This window comes from Aegilops tauschii, chromosome 4, assembly GCF_002575655.3.
Source record: "Aegilops tauschii subsp. strangulata cultivar AL8/78 chromosome 4, Aet v6.0, whole genome shotgun sequence".
Lineage (NCBI taxonomy): Eukaryota > Viridiplantae > Streptophyta > Magnoliopsida > Poales > Poaceae > Aegilops > Aegilops tauschii.
Window position 1 is genome coordinate 493493488 of NC_053038.3, and position 20834 is coordinate 493514321.

Consider the following 20834-nt stretch of genomic DNA (forward strand, 5'->3'; position numbering starts at 1 on the left):
TTCATCAACTCCCCATCTAAAATAGATGGACTTCTTATTGGGGGTAGATAGAGTTGCAGAATAATAGAAAACGATGTTATATATACTCCATGATGGACTTTCTTATTATAGCCATAATTCTGTGAAGCAAATAGTGAAGACTCAATAGCATGAAGTTATTCCTTTTAAAAGGTAAGTCACATAACACCTATAAATCTATTTTTCCTTCCTCTTGGACACACAATAAACCGTGTCATTCTATATAGAGGAAATAAACTAATAACTACAAACAATAGCCTTCTACTTTGCGCAACAATCAGTATAAATATATTTTTATGACATTGTGCTAACGGGATCTAGGGGGTGGCTGCCCCGCCCATGCGTCGCCGTAACTTGGAGGTTGCGGTAAATTGATAGTCTTGGAAGAGTGGGCTTGGTCAAGTCGGTCATGTAGTAGCAGTAGCACATGCATAAAAGTTTCAGGCGATATTTCCATTTTTAGTGAAATGAAAGTAGAGAAGGATAAGCTAAGGCCATGTATGCACAACCAACATATGAAAGACCAATGTACTATAGCCGGACATCATTTCAGTTCATAGATAATCAGTGAACAAGAGGGCATCAATTTAGTTCAAAACCAACCTTCTATATAAATTCATGCTAATTGAAAGGGTAAAACTACTAACCCATCTCCAGTAATTCTACAGCCAGAGAAAGTTAGAACATAACTGCTCATTATAAATTCTAGAAATGATTTTCATCACTATTCCATGTTACAAAAAATACCCCCACCCAAAGGTTAAAACCTAAGAGAGAAAAAAAATGTATTTCAGAGTTCATGTAATATCCAGAAAATATTGAGCATCAACTGATCCACACATATTGCAACCTAGAGAAAATGGCTATCTGAATTTCTAAGAACTTATGAATGCTTAATAAAATCAATTAGCTTTAGGAGAAACATACTCAAACACTATCTGAGTCAACTGTTACTTATTATTCCCTATTATGACTTTTTATGCTACCACTACAACCTAAAACAGTAAATCATATAACAGCAAATTGAGGTACATCCAAGTGGATCGGACCCTGATTATTCTATGTACAAAGGATCACCAATTGGTATCTTATACATATATAAAGATTGATCCGCATATTGAATTTAGTATTATCAGAAGAATATGCAATTGATGCACATAACTATTGCTTGTGCTTAAAAAAATACAAATTGGCAATGTGGATGCAAAACTGCAACCAATGGTATAAAATGAGCTATTCTGCTTCCGCTCGTTAGATTTTCAAAGATGATTTAATGAGTGGCAAGCACAAACAATAGTTTCCACTGCAAATAACCCCCAAAACAAAAAGGAAACAAGCTAGTGTGGAATGGGTAATACACCAGCGACCACTATTGCACTAATTGACGATAAATAGATATAGAAGGTGGAGGGATAAATGTCTCAATGGCTTTAAAACATGAAAATTCTTTAGACGAACTTGTAAGCAGGACTCACCTGTTCACACCTTCAGCACCAGATTCAAGCAAGAATAAACATACACACACATATGGAGTCTCATATTCCAACTATAGAATGGATCCATAACTGCATATTTCCTAATAAAATCATCAAATAATGTTTAATTAGCATAGCCATCTTGTATATATGGCTTTACTCTGGAGATAAAATTATTAATATCTGCTAGATACAATAATGTTCTAGACATCGCTGTGAGCAAAAAATATGGGTCTCCAAATCTGAACTACCAATATTAGCCCAACAGATTAGGAAATCTGCTCCTACATGCATGCATGATAGACCATCGATCTTATCTTCATCAACGAAAAGGAAAAGAATGAGAATAAAACAAATTGTAGTGACTGTGGGTACGAACATTTTCAGCAATCAGCAGTCATGCATTTAAAATGTCTGAGATGCTTCCGATTCCCCCACCAATTGAAACACCCTGATAAAAGCTCTAATCAGATCCAGCGACTCGACAAAAATACAAAAAAGGAAAAGAGCTTCCACTAAAAGCAATTGGTACCGTTCTTTCCTTCTTCTTATTTTCCGAAGGCAACCAATTTTGATCTCTCAAAGCTTCATCAGCTGCACATAGAGCATATATGCTATAAATCCCATTCTTTCATTCTTCTGATTTTCCGAAGGCAGACAATTTGCATCCCTAAAAGACTCATCAGCTGCACATAGAGCATATGCTATAAATCCCGATATAGATCTACTGTCATGGAAACAAAAATGTTCAATAACCAATTCGAAATATGAAACAAAGTTTAACTATGAGACATAAAACATCACCAGTTACATATTAGTCATATGATAGCATCTCATCAGAACATAACAGATTTCCAATTGTAGAAGAGAGACAATCGGTCTACCACAATGAACGTGTAAATAATAACTTCTATCTACTTAAATCATTCTATCTACTTAAATCATAGAGATACCTGGCAGAAGAAACGCCAAAAATAGGTCCAACAAAGTGTTGTGGCATTGTAGATTGTTACTCCAAATGGCACTGAAGATAAGGGTCCTTATATCAGTACCAGTTATCACATGACAGTATTGCAGCATTGTCTACGGGAAAGCATGTATAGTATGCTGAAACATAACAACCTTATTTAAATTTCTCTTGAGCGGCTTATACATGAAATCCAAGAATGCACCGATACAGATACATGTACTAGTATAAGGCTGATAAGGATACGTAAATTCGCCATTTCCTAAAAGCACCAATATGGGGATACACTTTTTTTAGTTCACAAAAAATATATCATCACCATGAGCTAATTAAAATTCAGTTCATTGAATCAGTACACAACTTCATCAGCATTTTGTGCATAACATTCCCATCAGCGAGGGTGAGTTACCGAGCATGGCATAGAGCAGGGCGACCTCGGCAGGTGTGGGCAGAGTGCTGACCAGTCCGGTCAGATCTGCCAACATCCCGAGCTCCACCATGGCAGGCAACTCAAAGTCTCGGCCTTTGGCGAGAGAACAAACACAACCAGTAGTCAACAAGATGAGAAGAAGCAAGAAATCATGCTGGATCAAAAGGATGTCAAGTAGCAATTCATATATGATAAATCACAAGTGGAACAATCATGTGCAGAAAAGGGAACAACAATCCAATCTCACAGCTACAGTGCGAAAACCAATTTATACCGGATAGTTAGGCCTCGTGTCCAGGCCTCCTCGTCGAAGAAATACATGGGAGTGACAACTACGAAACTAAAGCAAAACAACACAGAAGAAACGTACCCATGAGAATAGAAAAATAACTAAAATAATAATAATTGGAAGAGAATGAATGGAGTTACCGTCAGCCAGCTAAGGTCGTGATCATTAGTTTCCTTTTATTTTGAGGGATTGATTGTTTCTTTCCTACCCAGGCAAACATATAACTAATAATATATATGCTGTGAAAGAAAAATAAGATATAGAGTAGCCTTAGAAATACTTCTCTTTTCCTACTTAAGTGATGGTGTACGAGCATGAATTAAATCTAATTTTGAGGGGTTGCATACGAGATTGTATTGAATAATTCATATGATAGCAAAAAAATGCTTCCATCCGGATCTTTCACACCCAATAATTATTTGTCTTATCCTTTATAACATATTGTATATCTATTTCCCACATTAATATCTATTTCCCTAGCACTACATGACCATCAGGTAATGTAGGTGCTGAACATTACGACTGATAAGCTTCTTGTCAGCAAAAACGCTTTAAAAGTCAACGCTGAAAAGATAGTACATCTACTGGAAGCAACAAGAATGCAGCACACAATTACATACATATATCATTTATAAATGTAATCTTCGTTCCTACTTAACAATGAAACTGGCAGCGGGGATGCATAATATAAACCCAGATGCAATAATTGATGTCTATATTTTACTGGGTGATGGGAACATGTAGGCTGCATCATACGAATCCATAAGCAATTGGAATTTTGCAAGGAGGCAAACAAATCGCTATGTGAGAACGACTCTTTCCTCGATAATGGCTGTTTTTATGTTTCGAACAAAACAACGACAAAGCTTATGAGACTTTGTTTGGTCTGATCCTATGAGAGAGTGTAAGCCCTGCCCAAATTGAACAACACTACAGAGGACTAAAAAACAGAGTGCAAATTCAGGAGGACTAAACCATTACATACCCGGTGGCCGTTCACATCGACTACCTTAGTCCTGCGTCGTTCTCCAACAGCACATCGTCCATGGCCATGCCCTCACACAAGGTCGTCCAGCGCAACAGCGATGCCCGCGGCACACGTTCTTCCAGTTTACGCTCCCCACATGCCGCAAAAGACCAACGAAACACATCCGTGCACAAATCATTCAACAAGGTGGCCCAAATCAGTGCCAATTCAAGGCCAGCAGTAGCAAAAATCATGTACATAATGACAATTTCAAAAGGAAAGATCAGGCATATATATATAAAAGAAACACTAATAGACATGATTTTGAGGAATCCAAGAATCTGGTAAAAGTTAAATGTCAAATGTATAGGGAATATTAGTATTATCTTTCTCATACCTTCTCTTCATTCTGGAAAAGACAGTGATTAGAGATATATATACCATGCAGATAATTGAGATTGTGTTAACACGTGCTACAGATAGTATTATCAGAAGAATATGCGATTGATGCACATAACTATTGCTTGTGCTTAAAAAAATACAAATTGGCAATGTGGATGTAAAACTGCAACCAATGGTATAAAATGAGCTATTCTGCTTCCGCTCGTTAGATTTTCAAAGATGATTTAATGAGTGGCAATCACAAACAATAGTTTCCACTGCAAATAACCCCCAAAACGAAAAGGAAACAAGCTAGTGTGGAATGGGTAATACACCAGCGACCACTATTGCACTAATTGACGATAGATAGATATAGAAGGTGGAGTGATAAATGTCTCAATGGCTTTAAAACATGAAAATTCTTTAGACGAACTTGTAAGCAGGACTCACCTGTTCACACCATCAGCACCAGATTCAAGCAAGAATAAACATACACACACATATGGAGTCTCATATTCCAACTATAGAATGAATCCATAACTGCATATTTCCTAATAAATTCATCAAATAATGTTTAATTAGCATAGCCATCTTGTATATATGGCTTTACTCTGGAGATAAAATTATTAATATCTGCTAGATACAATAATGTTCTAGACATCTCTGTGAGCAAAAAATATGGGTCTCCAAATCTGAACTAACAATATTAGCCCAACAGATTAGGAAATCTGCTCCTACATGCATGCATGATAGACCATCGATCTTATCTTCATCAACGAAAAGGAAAAGAATGAGAATAAAACAAATTTTAGTGACTGTGGGTACGAACATTTTCAGCAATCAGCAGTCATGCATTTAAAATGTCTCAGATGCTTCCGATTCCCCCACCAATTGAAACACCCTGATAAAAGCTCTAATCAGATCCAGCGACATGGCAAAAATACAAAAAAGGGAAAGAGCTTCCACTAAAAGCAATTGGTACCGTTCTTTCCTTCTTATTTTCCGAAGGCAACCAATTTTGATCTCTCAAAGCTTCATCAGCTGCACATAGAGCATATATGCTATAAATCCCATTCTTTAATTCTTCTGATTTTCCGAAGGCAGACAATTTGCATCCCTAAAAGACTCATCAGCTGCACATAGAGCATATGCTATAAATGCCGATATAGATCTACTGTCATGGAAAAAAATGTTCAATAACCAATTCGAAATATGAAACAAAGTTTAACTATGAGACCCAAAACATCACCAGTTACATATTAGTCATATGATAGCATCTCATCAGAACTTAACAGATTTCCAATTGTAGAAGAGAGACAATCGGTCTACCACAATGAACGTGTAATTAATAACTTCTATCTACTTAAATCATAGAGATACCTGGCAGAAGAAACGCCAAAAAATAGGTCCAACAAAGTGTTGTGGCATTGTAGACTGTTACTCCAAATGGCACTGAAGATAAGGGTCCTTATATCAGTACCAGTTATCACATGACAATATTGCAGCATTGTCTACGGGAAAGCATGTATAGTATGCTGAAACATAACAACCTTATTTAAATTTCTCTTGAGCGGCTTATATATGAAATCCAAGAATGCACCGATACAGATACATGTATTAGTATAAGGCTGATAAGGATACGTAAATTCTCCATTTCCTAAAAGCACCAATATGGGGATACGCTTTTTTTAGTTCACAAAAAATATATCATCACCATCAGCTAATTAAAATTCAGTTCATTGAATCAGTACACAACTTCATCAGCATTTTGTGCATAACATTCCCATCAGCGAGGGTGAGTTACTGAGCATGGCATAGAGCAGGGCGACCTCGGTAGGTGTGGGCAGAGTGCTGACCAGTCCGGTCAGATCTGCCAACATCCCGAGCTCCACCATGGCAGGCAACTCAAAGTCCCGGCCTTTGGCGAGAGAACAAACACAACCAGTAGTCAACAAGATGAGAGGAAGCAAGAAATCACGCTGGATCAAAAGGATGTCAAGTAGCAATTCATATATGATAAATCACAAGTGGAACAATCATGTGCAGAAAAGGGAACAACAATCCAATCTCACAGCTACAGTGGGAAAACCAATTGATACCGGATAGTTAGGCCTCGTGTCCACGCCTCCTCGTCGAAGAAATACATGGGAGTGACAACTACGAAACTAAAGCAAAACAACACAGAAGAAACCTACCCATGAGAATAGAAAAATAACTAAAATAATAATAATTGGAAGAGAATGAATGGAGTTACCGTCAGCCAGCTAAGGTCTTGATCATTAGTTTCCTTTCATTTTGAGGGATTGATTGTGACTTTCCTACCCAGGAAAACATATAACTAATAATATATATGTTGTGAAAGAAAAATAAGATATAGAGTAGCCTTAGAAATACTTCTCTTTTCCTACTTAAGTGATGGTGTACGAGCATGAATTAAATCTAATTTTGAGGAGTTGCATACGAGGTTGTATTCAATAATTTATATGATAGCAAAAAAAATGCTTCCATCCTGATCTTTCACACCCAATAATTATTTTTCTTATCCTTTATAACATATTGTATATCTATTTCCCACATTAATATCTATTTCCCTAGCACTACATGACCATCATGTAATGTAGGTGCTGAACATTACGACTGATAAGCTTCTTGTCAGCAAAAACGCTTTAAAAGTCAACGCTGAAAAGATAATACATCTACTGGAAGCAACAAGAATGCAGCACACAATTACAGACATATATCATTTATAAATGTAATCTTCGTTCCTACTTAACAATGAAACTGGCAGCGGGGATGCATAATATAAACCCAGATGCAATAATTGATGTCTATATTTTACTGGATGATGGGAACATGTAGGCTGCATCATACGAATCCATAAGCAATTGGAATTCTGCAAGGAGGCAAACAAATCGCTATGTGAGAACGACTCTTTCCTCGATAATGGCTGTTTTTATGTTTCGAACAAAACAACAGCAAAGCTTATGAGACCTTGTTTGGTCTGATCCTATGAGAGAATGTAAGCCCTGCCCAAATTGAACAACACTACAGAGGACTAAAAAACAGAGTGCAAATTCAGGAGGACTAAACCATTACATACCTAGTGGTCGTTCACGTCGACTACCTTAGTCCCGCGTCGTTCTCCAACAGCACATCGTCCATGGCCATGACCTCGCACAACGTCGTCCAGCGCAGCAGCGATGCCTGCTGCACACGTTCTTCCAGTTTACGCTCCCCACAGGCCGCAAAAGACCAACGAAACACATCCGTGCACAAATCATTCAACAAGGTGGCCCAAATCAGTGCCAATTCAAGGCCAGCAGTAGCAAAAATCATGTACATAATGAGAATTTCAAAAGGAAAGATCATGCATATATATATATAGAAGAAACACTAATACACATGATTTTGAGGAATCCAAGAATCTGGTAAAAGTTAAATGTCAAATGTATAGGGAATATTAGTATTATCTTTCTCATACCTTCTCTTCATTCTGGAAAAGACAATGATTAGAGATATATATACCATGCAGATAATTGACATTTTGTTAACACGTGCTACACATAGTATTATCAGAAGAATATGCGATTGATGCACATAACTATTGCTTGTGCTTAAAAAAAATACAAATTGGCAATGTGGATGTAAAACTGCAACCAATGGTATAAAATGAGCTATTCTGCTTCCGCTCGTTAGATTTTCAAAGACGATTTAAAGAGTGGCAAGCACAAACAATAGTTTCCACTGCAAATAACCCCCAAAACGAAAAGGAAACAAGCTAGTGTGGAATGGGTAATACACCAGCGACCACTATTGCACTAATTGACGATAAATAGATATAGAAGGTGGAGGGATAAATGTCTCAATGGCTTTAAAACATGAAAGTTCTTTAGACGAACTTGTAAGCAGGACTCACCTGTTCACACCTTCAGCACCAGATTCAAGCAAGAATAAACATACACACACATATGGAGTCTCATATTCCAACTATAGAATGGATCCATAACTGCATATTTCCTAATAAATTCATCAAATAATGTTTAATTAGCATAGCCATCTTGTATATGTGGCTTTACTCTGGAGATAAAATTATTAATATCTGCTAGATACAATAATGTTCTAGACATCGCTGTGAGCAAAAAATATGGGTCTCCAAATCTGAACTAACAATATTAGCCCAACAGATTAGGAAATCTGCTCCTACATGCATGCATGATAGACCATCGATCTTATCTTCATCAACGAAAAGGAAAAGAATGAGAATAAAACAAATTGTAGTGACTGTGGGTACGAACATTTTCAGCAATCAGCAGTCATGCATTTAAAATGTCTGAGATGCTTCCGATTCCCCCACCAATTGAAACACCCTGATAAAAGCTCTAATCAGATCCAGCGACTCGGCAAAAATACAAAAAAGGGAAAGAGCTTCCACTAAAAGCAATTGGTACCGTTCTTTCCTTCCTATTTTCCGAAGGCAACCAATTTTGATCTCTCAAAGCTTCATCAGCTGCACATAGAGCATATATGCTATAAATCCCATTCTTTCATTCTTCTGATTTTCCGAAGGCAGACAATTTGCATCCCTAAAAGACTCATCAGCTGCACATAGAGCATATGCTATAAATCCCGATATAGATCTACTGTCATGGAAACAAAAATGTTCAATAACCAATTTGAAATATGAAACAAAGTTTAACTATGAGACATAAAACATCACCAGTTACATATTAGTCATATGATAGCATCTCATCAGAACATAACAGATTTCCAATTGTAGAAGAGAGACAATCGGTCTACCACAATGAACGTGTAATTAATAACTTCTATCTACTTAAATCATAGAGATACCTGGCAGAAGAAACGCCAAAAATAGGTCCAACAAAGTGTTGTGGCATTGTAGACTGTTACTCCAAATGGCACTGAAGATAAGGGTCCTTATATCAGTACCAGTTATCACATGACAGTATTGCAACATTGTCTACGGGAAAGCATGTATAGTATGCTGAAACATAACAACCTTATTTAAATTTCTCTTGAGAGGCTTATACATGAAATCCAAGAATGCACCGATACAGATACATGTATTAGTATAAGGCTGATAAGGATACGTAAATTCGCCATTTCCTAAAAGCACCAATATGGGGATACACTTTTTTTAGTTCACGAAAAATATATCATCACCATCAGCTAATTAAAATTCAGTTCATTGAATCAGTACACAACTTCATCAGCATTTTGTGCATAACATTCCCATCAGCGTGCGTGAGTTACCGAGCATGGCACAGAGCAGGGCGACCTCGGCAGGTGTGGGCAGAGTGCTGACCAGTCCGGTCAGATCTGCCAACATCCCGAGCTCCACCATGGCAGACAACTCAAAGTCCCGGCCTTTGGCGAGAGAACAAACACAACCAGTAGTCAACAAGATGAGAAGAAGCAGGAAATCACGCTGGATCAAAAGGATGTCAAGTAGCAATTCATATATGATAAATCACAAGTGGAACAATCATGTGCAGAAAAGGGAACAACAATCCAATCTCACAGCTACAGTGGGAAAACCAATTTATACCGGATAGTTAGGCCTCGTGTCCACGCCTCCTCGTCGAAGAAATACATGGGAGTGACAACTACGAAACTAAAGCAAAACAACACAGAAGAAACCTACCCATGAGAATAGAAAAATAACTAAAATAATAATAATTGGAAGAGAATGAATGGAGTTACCGTCAGCCAGCTAAGGTCTTGATCATTAGTTTCCTTTTATTTTGAGGGATTGATTGTTTCTTTCTTACCCAGGCAAACATATAACTAATAATATATATGCTGTGAAAGAAAAATAAGATATAGAGTAACCTTAGAAATACTTCTCTTTTCCTACTTAAGTGATGGTGTACGAGCATGAATTAAATCTAATTTTGAGGGGTTGCATATGAGATTGTATTCAATAATTCATATGCTAGCAAAAAAAATGCTTCCATCCGGATCTTTCACACCCAATAATTATTTGTCTTATCCTTTATAACATATTGTATATCTATTTCCCGCATTAATATCTATTTCCCTAGCACTACATGACCATCAGGTAATGTAGGTGCTGAACATTATGACTGATAAGCTTCTTGTCAGCAAAAACGCTTTAAAAGTCAACGCTGAAAAGATAGTACATCTACTGGAAGCAACAAGAATGCAGCACACAATTACATACATATCTCATTTATAAATGTAATCTTCGTTCCTACTTAACAATTGAAACTGGCAGCGGGGATGCATAATATAAACCCAGATACAATAATTGATGTCTATATTTTACTGGGTGATGGGAACATGTAGGCTGCATCATACGAATCCATAAGCAATTGGAATTCTGCAAGGAGGCAAACAAATCGCTATGTGAGAACGACTCTTTCCTCGATAATGGCTGTTTTTATGTTTCGAACAAAACAACGACAAAGCTTATGAGACTTTGTTTGGTCTGATCCTATGAGAGAGTGTAAGCCCTGCCCAAATTGAACAACACTACAGAGGACTAAAAAACAGAGTGCAAATTCAGGAGGACTAAACCATTACATACCCAGTGGTCGTTCACATCGACTACCTTAGTCCTGCGTCGTTCTCCAACAGCACATCGTCCATGGCCATGCCCTCGCACAACGTCGTCCAGCGCAACAGCGATGCCTGCGGCACACGTTCTTCCAGTTTACGCTCCCCACATGCCGCAAAAGACCAACGAAACACATCCGTGCACAAATCATTCAACAAGGTGGCCCAAATCAGTGCCAATTCAAGGCCAGCAGTAGCAAAAGTCATGTACATAATGACAATTTCAAAAGGAAAGATCAGGCATATATATATATAGAAGAAACACTAATAGACATGATTTTGAGGAATCCAAGAATCTGGTAAAAGTTAAATGTCAAATGTATAGGGAATATTAGTATTATCTTTCTCATACCTTCTCTTCATTCTGGAAAAGACAATGATTAGAGATATATATACCATGCAGATAATTGAGATTGTGTTAACACGTGCTACAGATAGTATTATCAGAAGAATATGCGATTGATGCACATAACTATTGCTTGTGCTTAAAAAAAATACAAATTGGCAATGTGGATGTAAAACTGCAACCAATGGTATAAAATGAGCTATTCTGTTTCCGCTCGTTAGATTTTCAAAGACGATTTAATGAGTGGCAAGCACAAACAATAGTTTCCACTGCAAATAACCCCCAAAACGAAAAGGAAACAAGCTAGTGTGGAATGGGTAATACACCAGCGACCACTATTGCACTAATTGACGATAAATAGATATAGAAGGTGGAGTGATAAATGTCTCAATGGCTTTAAAACATGAAAATTCTTTAGACGAACTTGTAAGCAGGACTCACCTGTTCACACCTTCAGCACCAGATTCAAGCAAGAATAAACATACACACACATATGGAGTCTCATATTCCAACTATAGAATGAATCCATAACTGCATATTTCCTAATAAATTCATCAAATAATGTTTAATTAGCATAGCCATCTTGTATATATGGCTTTACTCTGGAGATAAAATTATTAATATCTGCTAGATACAATAATGTTCTAGACATCTCTGTGAGCAAAAAATATGGGTCTCCAAATCTGAACTAACAATATTAGCCCAACAGATTAGGAAATCTGCTCCTACATGCATGCATGATAGACCATCGATCTTATCTTCATCAACGAAAAGGAAAAGAATGAGAATAAAACAAATTGTAGTGACTGTGGGTACGAACATTTTCAGCAATCAGCAGTCATGCATTTAAAATGTCTGAGATGCTTCCGATTCCCCCACCAATTGAAACACCCTGATAAAAGCTCTAATCAGATCCAGCGACTCGGCAAAAATACAAAAAAAGGAAAGAGCACATCGTCCCACTTCGATTCCATCCAGTGGGAGGTCCGCGACATCCATATGGAGCCACCTCCGTTGCCAATTCCACCTCCCGAGTACCGCATCACCTGGCTGTCTTCTTCATCTCCGGCAAGCCAACGCCATCGGGTTTCCGTAACCTCCACGATGCTTCAAGTGTGGAGTAGCCACAGGGGTCGCGATGTGGGCGCTGAAAAGGGAGGAGGTGGGCAGGGCTCCGGGGGATGCGTCGGTGCGCGGAGAGAGAGAGAGAGGAGTCGCCGCCGCCGTGATCCAGATCGAGTTCCCAGGCGCAGGGAGAGATCGTTAGTTTTTTTCTTCGTGTGAGGGGTCGTCGTACGGTTCTTTTTCACGAGTGCGGTCGTCGTCCGTTTTTTTTCTCGCGCGAGGGGGCATCGTGCTTGGGTGCGAGGGAGGTGGGAGGATTGACCGAAAAAAAACAGCGAAAATAAACCGCGGAGACTATTCACCAACTCGTCCATTAGGAGTAGAGACTCGTTGCAAAGATCACTCCAACTCCCTTGGTTGTAACAAGTGGCGCACATGCAACGCGCCACTTGTCGCAACATGGTAGTTTTCCCTTTTTCCATAGATCCGTTTATTCAAAATGTTTTATCTCGCAAACCGTGCATCCAAATCTTGAACCGCTTTCACAGTTGGATTCCTCGCGCCGAGATCTTCAAAACTAGATCCCATGTTGATAGGTTTTGACGAACTTTTTTTTCATGAAAAAAACCGGACGAAAAAACCGAACCGGGAGCACGGGTTTTTTCCCTTTCTGAAAGAAGCACGCCCGTGGCTCTCAGGAAACCACAACCGTGCCTCTCGCGGAAGCAAAACCGTGACTCTCGCGGAAGGAAAAAAGAGAGAAAGCCTGTATTTTTTTTCTTTTCCGAGGAGGCACGGCCGTGACTCTCGTGAAAGCACAACCGTGCCTTTTTGCGGAAGCAAAATCGTGACTCTCGCGAAAGGACAAAAAGAACGGAAAACGCATTTTTTCCCTTTCCGAGAGGCACGGCCGTGACTCTCGCGAAAGCACAACCGTGCCTCTCGCGGAAGCAAAACCGTGACTCTCGCGAAAGGAAAAAAAGACAAAAAACGCGTTTTTTTCGTTTCCGAGAGGCACGGCCGTGACTCTCGCGAAAGCACACCCGTGGCTCTCGCGAAAGCAAAACCGTGACTCTCGCGAAAGCAAAAGAAAAACAGAAAACGCGTTTTTTTCGTTTTCGAGAGGCACGACCGTGACTCTCGCGAAAGGGAAAAAAGAAAACGCATTTTTTCGCGCAAAATTTTTTTTTTCAAATTTTTTTTGATTGAAAAGGTAAGGAAGACCGTTGAAAAACCAAAACGTCGAAAAAAACCGTTTAAAAAGCCAAAAACGTGTGTGGAAAAATAAAAAAATAAAATCCGGAGGGAGCGCCCAGAGCGCGACACGTGGCGAATGGCTGAGAGCGCGCCAAGTGGCGTTGATCGTTGCGAGGCTCCCGAAGGAGCGCTCGTTAACTAGTTGCTCTCTTATGTTACGGGGTGATGTGGAGCAACGCAATTGGGCCAAGATTAGTTGCTGGGCCTCACCCCAGATGAATTCAGGGGGCAGAAGAGAGTTTATGGAAGGGGAACGTTTTACGCCAACGCGTCGGCCGAAACGTTCGGCCGGTCGCGTCACGTGCGCTCGATCCACATGGATCCAATGTCTCTCGCGCGTCCTTCTCCCAATTTTTTTCTTTTGCCTTATCTTCTTCTTCCTTCCACCACTCAACCTCCCTCCACCTCAGGCGCTGCCGCCAAGCGCCGCGGCTTCTCCGGCGAGGCCACCACCGGCGGACCCCTTATCTTCTTCTTCCTTCTACCACTCAACCTCCATCCACCTTTCATCCCCACCCCCACTCCCCCCTCCGCGACCTCAGGCGTTGCCACCGAGGGCCGCGGCTTCTTCGGCGAGGCCACCACCGGCGGACCCCATTAGGTTGCTGCACGAGAGACCTGCCGACGATGGTGTCGCGAATGCTACAACCACGTACCACAAAGCTACAATCGGCTTGCAAAGATGCTATAACGTGTGCACAACGGAGCTGCAATCGGCAACGTGTGTCGACAAATGCTACAACCGTTCAACAAAAAAGTTACAACCACGTTCGTTAGAGCTGCAACCCGAGTTCGCCGGAGTTTGTAGCCACTATGATCCAGCGAATTTTTCTACAACTGGTGTAGAATTTCGCTACAACCAGTGTCTCATTTTGCGACATTACCATAGCCGGCGTCGGGAATTTTTGCTACAATGTTGTCACGCCGTGCTACAACCAGCACTTCAAATTGCTACAACCGGCACACGGGAATGCTACCACCGCTGAGAAAAAAAGCTCCAACCAGAGATACATGGAAACTGAGGCGGGGCGCCATGGAAGCTGCAATCGGCACCTGAGAAGGTACAACTGTTGATGGGAAAAGCTCCAACCGGCAAACAAGAATCCTTCAACTGGAGGTGACAGAAGCTATGGTCGGAGGACGAAAGCTGCAACCGGCTATGGCAAAGCTACAACCAGCGCTTGCAGAAGCTTTCACCATGTACGATGATGACCGTGGCGAGTTTTCGACTCGACAAGCCGGCGGGCTGCAACTGATGTTGCCGATGACCGTGACGGCGACGACTAAGGGACCCCGGTGAGCGTCGACCACCAGCGCTGCGACCGCGAACGATGGCGTCGTGGCTATGGAGGGCGAGAGCTGCGGGGGGCGGCTTTTGCAGTGTCGCGGCTGTAGCAACACATCCAACGACGGCCGGGGGCGAGCGCGCGGCGGCCGGGGGTGAGCGCACGGCGGATCTGAAGCAGAGGGAAGGGGGAAGAAGATGATGACGTGGGAGAGGAGGGATCGAACGGCTCTAATCCCGCGCATCGGGTGGCTGGGGCTAGTCCGGCCGAACTGTTCGGCCGGACTGCCGGAGCCTATCACTGCCCTTTATGGAAGGCGTACCAGTTTCTATTACTAGATTTTTTGCCCCCACCCACCCACCCGCCTGCCGCCGCTGCTGCTCTCGGCGTTCGCGACGGCGACCGGGCGACGGCGATGGAGTCCGTGGGCGTGCTGCTGCTGTACCCCGTGAACGCCTACCTGGAGCAAGAGCTCGACCGCCGCTTCCGCCTCATCCGCCTTTGGGACGCCCCTCCCGACGGCAGCGCCGAGTTCCTCCGCGCCAACGCCTCCGCCATCCGCGCCGTCGTTGTCTACCCCGGCTACGGCACCCTCGCTGAGCTCATCGACGCGCTGCCGTCGCTCGAGATCGTGGCGTCCTTCTCCGTGGGGATCGACCACGTCGACCTCCCCAAGTGCCGCGAGCGCGGGACGTCCTCACGGACGACGTCGCCGACCTCGCCGTCGGCCTCGCCATCGCCGCGCTACGGAGGATCCCGCAGGCCGACCGCTTCGTGCGCACCGGCCTGTGGAAGGCCAAGGGAGACTACGCACTCACCACGCGAGTTGGTTTCCTATATGCTTGGCTAGCGTTGACTTCCGTTTGTAGTATTTTTGCAGTCCAATAATCCACTGCCTCCTAGGTGATTTTGATTTATATACGATAGCTCATATATGGCGATGTGGTTCGTATTTTCCCTCCTACAATATCAACCTCATACTACTAGGCTAGGGAATTGCCGGCTCTTTTTTGGATGTTGTGCTGTGTGTCACTTGGAATCGTGGTAATACTAAGGCTGATGGATGATCAGAAAAGCATGAAAATCACGATTTTGTTCCTCCCTGACCATAGCTTCGTAGTAGCATAAATAGGAAATCAATTGCAACGCATTTTGTCATGCTTTCCATTTCCTTTATGGCTAGGCTAAGCCTACAGTTTGTGCATTGAAAGACTTTCTTATGAGCGGAATCCCGTTAGAATTGATGCAGGGACCAGAGGATAGCACCTGTACATTGTGAAAAATGGTCAGGGGCACCTATCTGAAGGATAGAATGTTCTCCCTCTGTAAACTAATATAAGATCTTGATCTAAAAGATCTTATATTAGTTTACAGCGGGAGTACTTAGCAAGATTGATCTGGTACTTATTATAATGATGAGTTATCAGCAAACGAAACTCTTGTAAAAGCATGGAGTAGTTGAGGATGCTGGTTTGCCATTCCATGCAATCCTAGGATCAGATTTGATCTTCTCAAAGAAAAGAAACAATCCACTCTCATTATTTTTTTTGCAGTAAGAAAAGGAGCTAAGGCATTTGGTTGCTCAATCAGTTATTATTCAGAATCGCATAAACCATTTTCCAAACTACAAGTTCTTCACAAATGGTGTTGACCTGGCAGGCAACTGTTATGCGCTTATTGTAGCATTTTCCCTTAATGCAGAGGCCAATTTCATTGTTAGTTGTACAATCATGGATGGAGTAGGACCAGTAGGTGTGCTCATAGACATTGGCCATGGAGCACATGCTGATCGATCTGAGTTTGTATCTGCTCATACCGAGAAGCCCTTTGCCCCAGAGCATCTTGGTTTAGATAATGTTGTTTTGGCCCCTCAGTAGGAAGTGACACGGAAGAAACATGCATTGCAATGGTTGATCTGTCTCGAAAGAATTTAGAAGCACATGCTTTGAGCTGTCTATTTACAGGGATATGTGCATCTGTCTGTGTGGTCAAGGTGTGCAATCTCAGCATTTCGTTTTGGATGCTTTCATTCTTATCTTCGTGTAAAGTGATTTCCTTGTTTACGCAAATATAGCATGATTTGTGATTTCACTTTCTCATGGATTTTGTTTATCCATTTGCAGTTCAGTGGCAAAACAGTGGGCATTATTGGGCTGGGCAGGATAGGGCTTGCTATTGCCACTCGAGTGGAGGCCTTTGATTGCCCAGTCAACTACTACCAGAGAACAAAGAAGGACTACCCCAATTACACCTATTACCCTTCTGTACTTGAATTGGCAGCAAACAGCGACGTCCTCGTGGTGGCTTGCCCATTGAGTGAACAGACCCGCCACATTGTCAACCGTGAGGTGATGGAGGCACTCGGACCCAAGGGCGTGCTCATAAACATCGGGCGCGGCCCTCATGTTGACGAGCCTGAGGCCTTGTACAATGGGAGATGCTTAGGGAGGTGCTTAGAAAAATAAACCGGGTTTTTCTGAAGCACCGGTGCCTATTTCTATAGAAGAGACGCTTAGTTAAGCGTCTACCATGTACAAATAAGCACCGGTGCTTAAGAAAATCCTGGTTTATTTCTCTAAGCACCTCTCCTAAGCACCTCCCATTGTACAAGGCCTGAGCTTGTCTCTGCGCTCGTTGAGGGGCGCCTTGGTGGGGCAGGCCTCGACGTGTTTGAGGATGAGCCCGATGTGCCTGAGTCGCTCTTCACGCTTGACAATGTTGTCCTGGCACCACACATGGGGAGCGGGACACACGAGACGCGCAAGGCGATGGCTGACCTGGTTCTCGGTAACCTGGAGGCGCATGTTCTAAAGAAACCGCTGTTGAGTCCTGTTATCTGATATGATGATCTCTGATCGCAAGCACGAACAAGCATTATAATGTGTTTTATATGCATTTGTGTGCTAATATGTCATCATGTTTGGTCGTACCATTTGAAGTTGTTGTCTCAAGGAATGTTCTATGTGGATGGCCTCAAAAATAATTTCTCTCTTCGAAAGCCCGTTTGTTTGGCTTTATCAATAATTAATAATATATGGTCGTATGCATCAATCGACGGAGAGTCCGAGGTTCTTCCCCTTTTCCATTTTATTTTGAAGAAGCACGATAAGATGTTTTCCCTTTCAATATCTCTTTGACATATGTAGCTTCTTATCGGTAAGCAGTTTGTGAGACCTATTGACAAGTTTGATTTCTTTTGGGATCGTCTCATATCTGGTTTTCGTGGTTTATGTTTTGTCGACGCAAATGTCATGCTATGTAATATGCCTGATTTTCTTGGTTGAGTAAATGTTGCCATTTAGTATGGATGGTTTGGTAGCTTGCAAGCTTTTTGCGCTTTTCGGTAGCTTGGCTGAGTTGGGCCTGGCTATGCATGTTGTGCATATAGTTTGGTAGCCTGCATGTTCCTCAGCCTAAGTCCTAGATGGAACGTTCTGCTATTTCATTACATTCACACTGATGATTAATCTCGCCTTTTATCCAAGTGGTAAACTTACCTCAGATAGAAACGGTTGCTGAAGGAAGAAGAGAAAGGCCGGCTCGAGCTAGAAAAAGGTATGGCATCCTTCGGATGCTCATCCAACGGGATGACTCGAGGTAGGAGGAGTGGCAGCCCTTGGATGCTCATTCAATGGTCATGAAATCGGATGGGCGCGAATATTTTTTTATGAGACAGATGCCCAAGTGTGATACGTTTGCACAATCAGTAGGAAAATGTATATCTACTCGTCTATGACCATCGAAATAGAAAACGTAACACAAAAGCTGTGTGAAACAGCAAGATGAAGTTACTGGTCTACAGAAATTTCAAACGGTCGTTCGGGTGCGAAGATTTTCTCAAACTTCATCGTTTCATAACATGGACACATGAACATGTTTGTGTGGTCCAGTAAGAGATGCAGATCTACTCGCCTAGAAAACGTCCAACACAAAAGTCATGGATACAGCGAAAAGAAGCTAGTGGTCGACTTGGTGTGAAGATTTTGCTGAAATTCATCTAAAAAACCTCCAAACATTAGCATGAAATTGAAGACTTACAGTCCATAAAATTAGAAACCGACGGTCTGAATGAAATATTTGCATATTTTTCATGTAGACCATATTTCGAGTCAAATCACCATTGTGTGTGAAGTAGATCAAAGAGGGTGAGTGCAATATAACATGTGCAAACCTCACCTACACGCTCGCACCACCGGAGCCACCACTTATGCTCAAGTTGCATCGCTCGCGTTGCTTTGAGAAAATGGACGATTCGAGCATTCCTGCGAAGCCAGGCCTGGAGTTGATTTATGCACCATGCTATGCAGGTCCAATAGCAACACACCTAGGGAGGCACGTGAATGAATGCCCCTTTTATCAGAAAATATTAAATCCATTTCACACTTGGGGAGATAGTTGATCGATGTCCATTTTCACACTTAGGCAGATAGTAGACCAATGCACTCGAGCCGCTCCCCTCACCCGTCCCACTCCATGGCCGTCGCCGTTCCAACCTCCTTGTCCTCCTTTTCCCCCTCTCCCATGCTCCTCCTCTAGCCTCCAGCTCCATAACTAACCACCACCACCATCTCCAGCCTCCCGATCTAGCAGAACTGGCAGCCCAATCTCATGAGTGGGATCGTGGTGGGGCGGCACAGGCGAACAGTGGCTTCAGGAGATGGCCGGCGTCAGTGATGCCCCTTGAGATCCGGTTTGGATAGCAGAAGGTTCCCGTACCTTTTCCCCAAGGAGTGACTCTGGGTATCAAACCCACTAGAGGATGTGCACCATGACAAAGAGGCAAACAAGTGATTGCTATCGAATTAAATTCTAGTTTTTTAATCAGACCTTTCTCACAACTTTTTTGGACGTAAACACTGGTATGAAAATAGGCATGAGTATATGTGGTCTTACTCTCACAACCATACATTCCCTCTGTCTCAAAATGTAAAAGGATATTTTACACTATCATGGTGTCAAAAATCCTCTTACATTTTGGGACAAAGAGTGTACATACCTGTGGGATCTCATCTTACTAATAAACATAGCTCTGAACACAACTGCCATGATGTGCTTGCTACGTGATGAAGTAGGGATGTGTTCAAAGTACGTCTTGACTGGTCACAACCTGCATCAAGAGTTAGTTGTCCAACTGATACATCATTTTGCATCATGTTTTCCTACTATTATTTATATAGTTTTGGGTCAATATTTCACTTCATGAGGTAATTCTAATGTCTTTTCTCTCTTATTATGCAAGATTTATATGAAGAGGAAAATTGCTGACAGCTGTAATTCTGGACCTGAAACGAGCTACAGCAGAGATAGCTATTCTCCGAAGCTCCAAATGACCTGAAAATTTACGAAGATTTATTTGGAACTAATAGAAAAATACAGGAAGAAGAATCACCAGGAGGGCCCCACCAGTGAGCCACAAGCTCAGGTGGCGCTCCCCTGGGGCACGCCATGTGAGCTTGTGGGCCCACCAGCAGGCCTTCGTGGCCCTCCTTCTCCTATATGATGTCATTTTCACTAGAAAAAAATAAAGAGAGGACATTCGGGATGAAGCGCCGCCGTCTTGAGGCGGAACCTGGGCAGGAGCAGTTTTGCTCTCTCGCGGAGCGATTCTGCTAGGGATACTTCCCCTCCGGGTGGGGAAAATCGAAGCCATCGACATCACCAACGATCCTCTCATCGTAGGAGGACTAATCTTCATCAACATATTCACCAACAACATCTCCTCTCAAACCCTAGTTCATCTCTTGTATTCAATCTTT

The 20834-nt window shown here is 42.0% G+C and overlaps 1 long non-coding RNA gene and 1 pseudogene across 20 annotated transcripts; one reads left to right on the forward strand and one right to left on the reverse strand.

Moving 5' to 3' along the window:
* Positions 1–85: 85 nt before the first annotated feature.
* On the reverse strand, positions 86–12738 carry LOC109750393 (uncharacterized). Of its 20 annotated transcripts, none has more exons than XR_012182599.1 (16): positions 12291–12738; positions 11912–12012; positions 11096–11199; positions 9799–10888; positions 9376–9446; positions 8976–9126; positions 8823–8894; positions 6384–8544; positions 5908–5979; positions 5510–5660; positions 5357–5428; positions 4165–5078; positions 2447–2517; positions 2026–2179; positions 1873–1944; positions 86–1594 (listed from the first exon to the last, which is right to left on the reverse strand). It is a non-coding gene; the product is annotated as an uncharacterized lncRNA (long non-coding RNA). The 20 variants fall into 20 exon arrangements; XR_012182613.1 differs by lacking the exons at positions 11912–12012; positions 12291–12738 and having other exon boundaries at positions 9851–9912; positions 10094–10159; positions 10249–10888; positions 11096–11905; XR_012182608.1 differs by lacking the exons at positions 11912–12012; positions 12291–12738 and having other exon boundaries at positions 9799–9912; positions 10094–10159; positions 10249–10888; positions 11096–11905.
* A 2703-nt stretch (positions 12739–15441) lies between these two features.
* LOC109750391 (hydroxyphenylpyruvate reductase-like) lies at positions 15442–18029 on the forward strand (annotated as a pseudogene).
* Positions 18030–20834: the final 2805 nt, after the last annotated feature.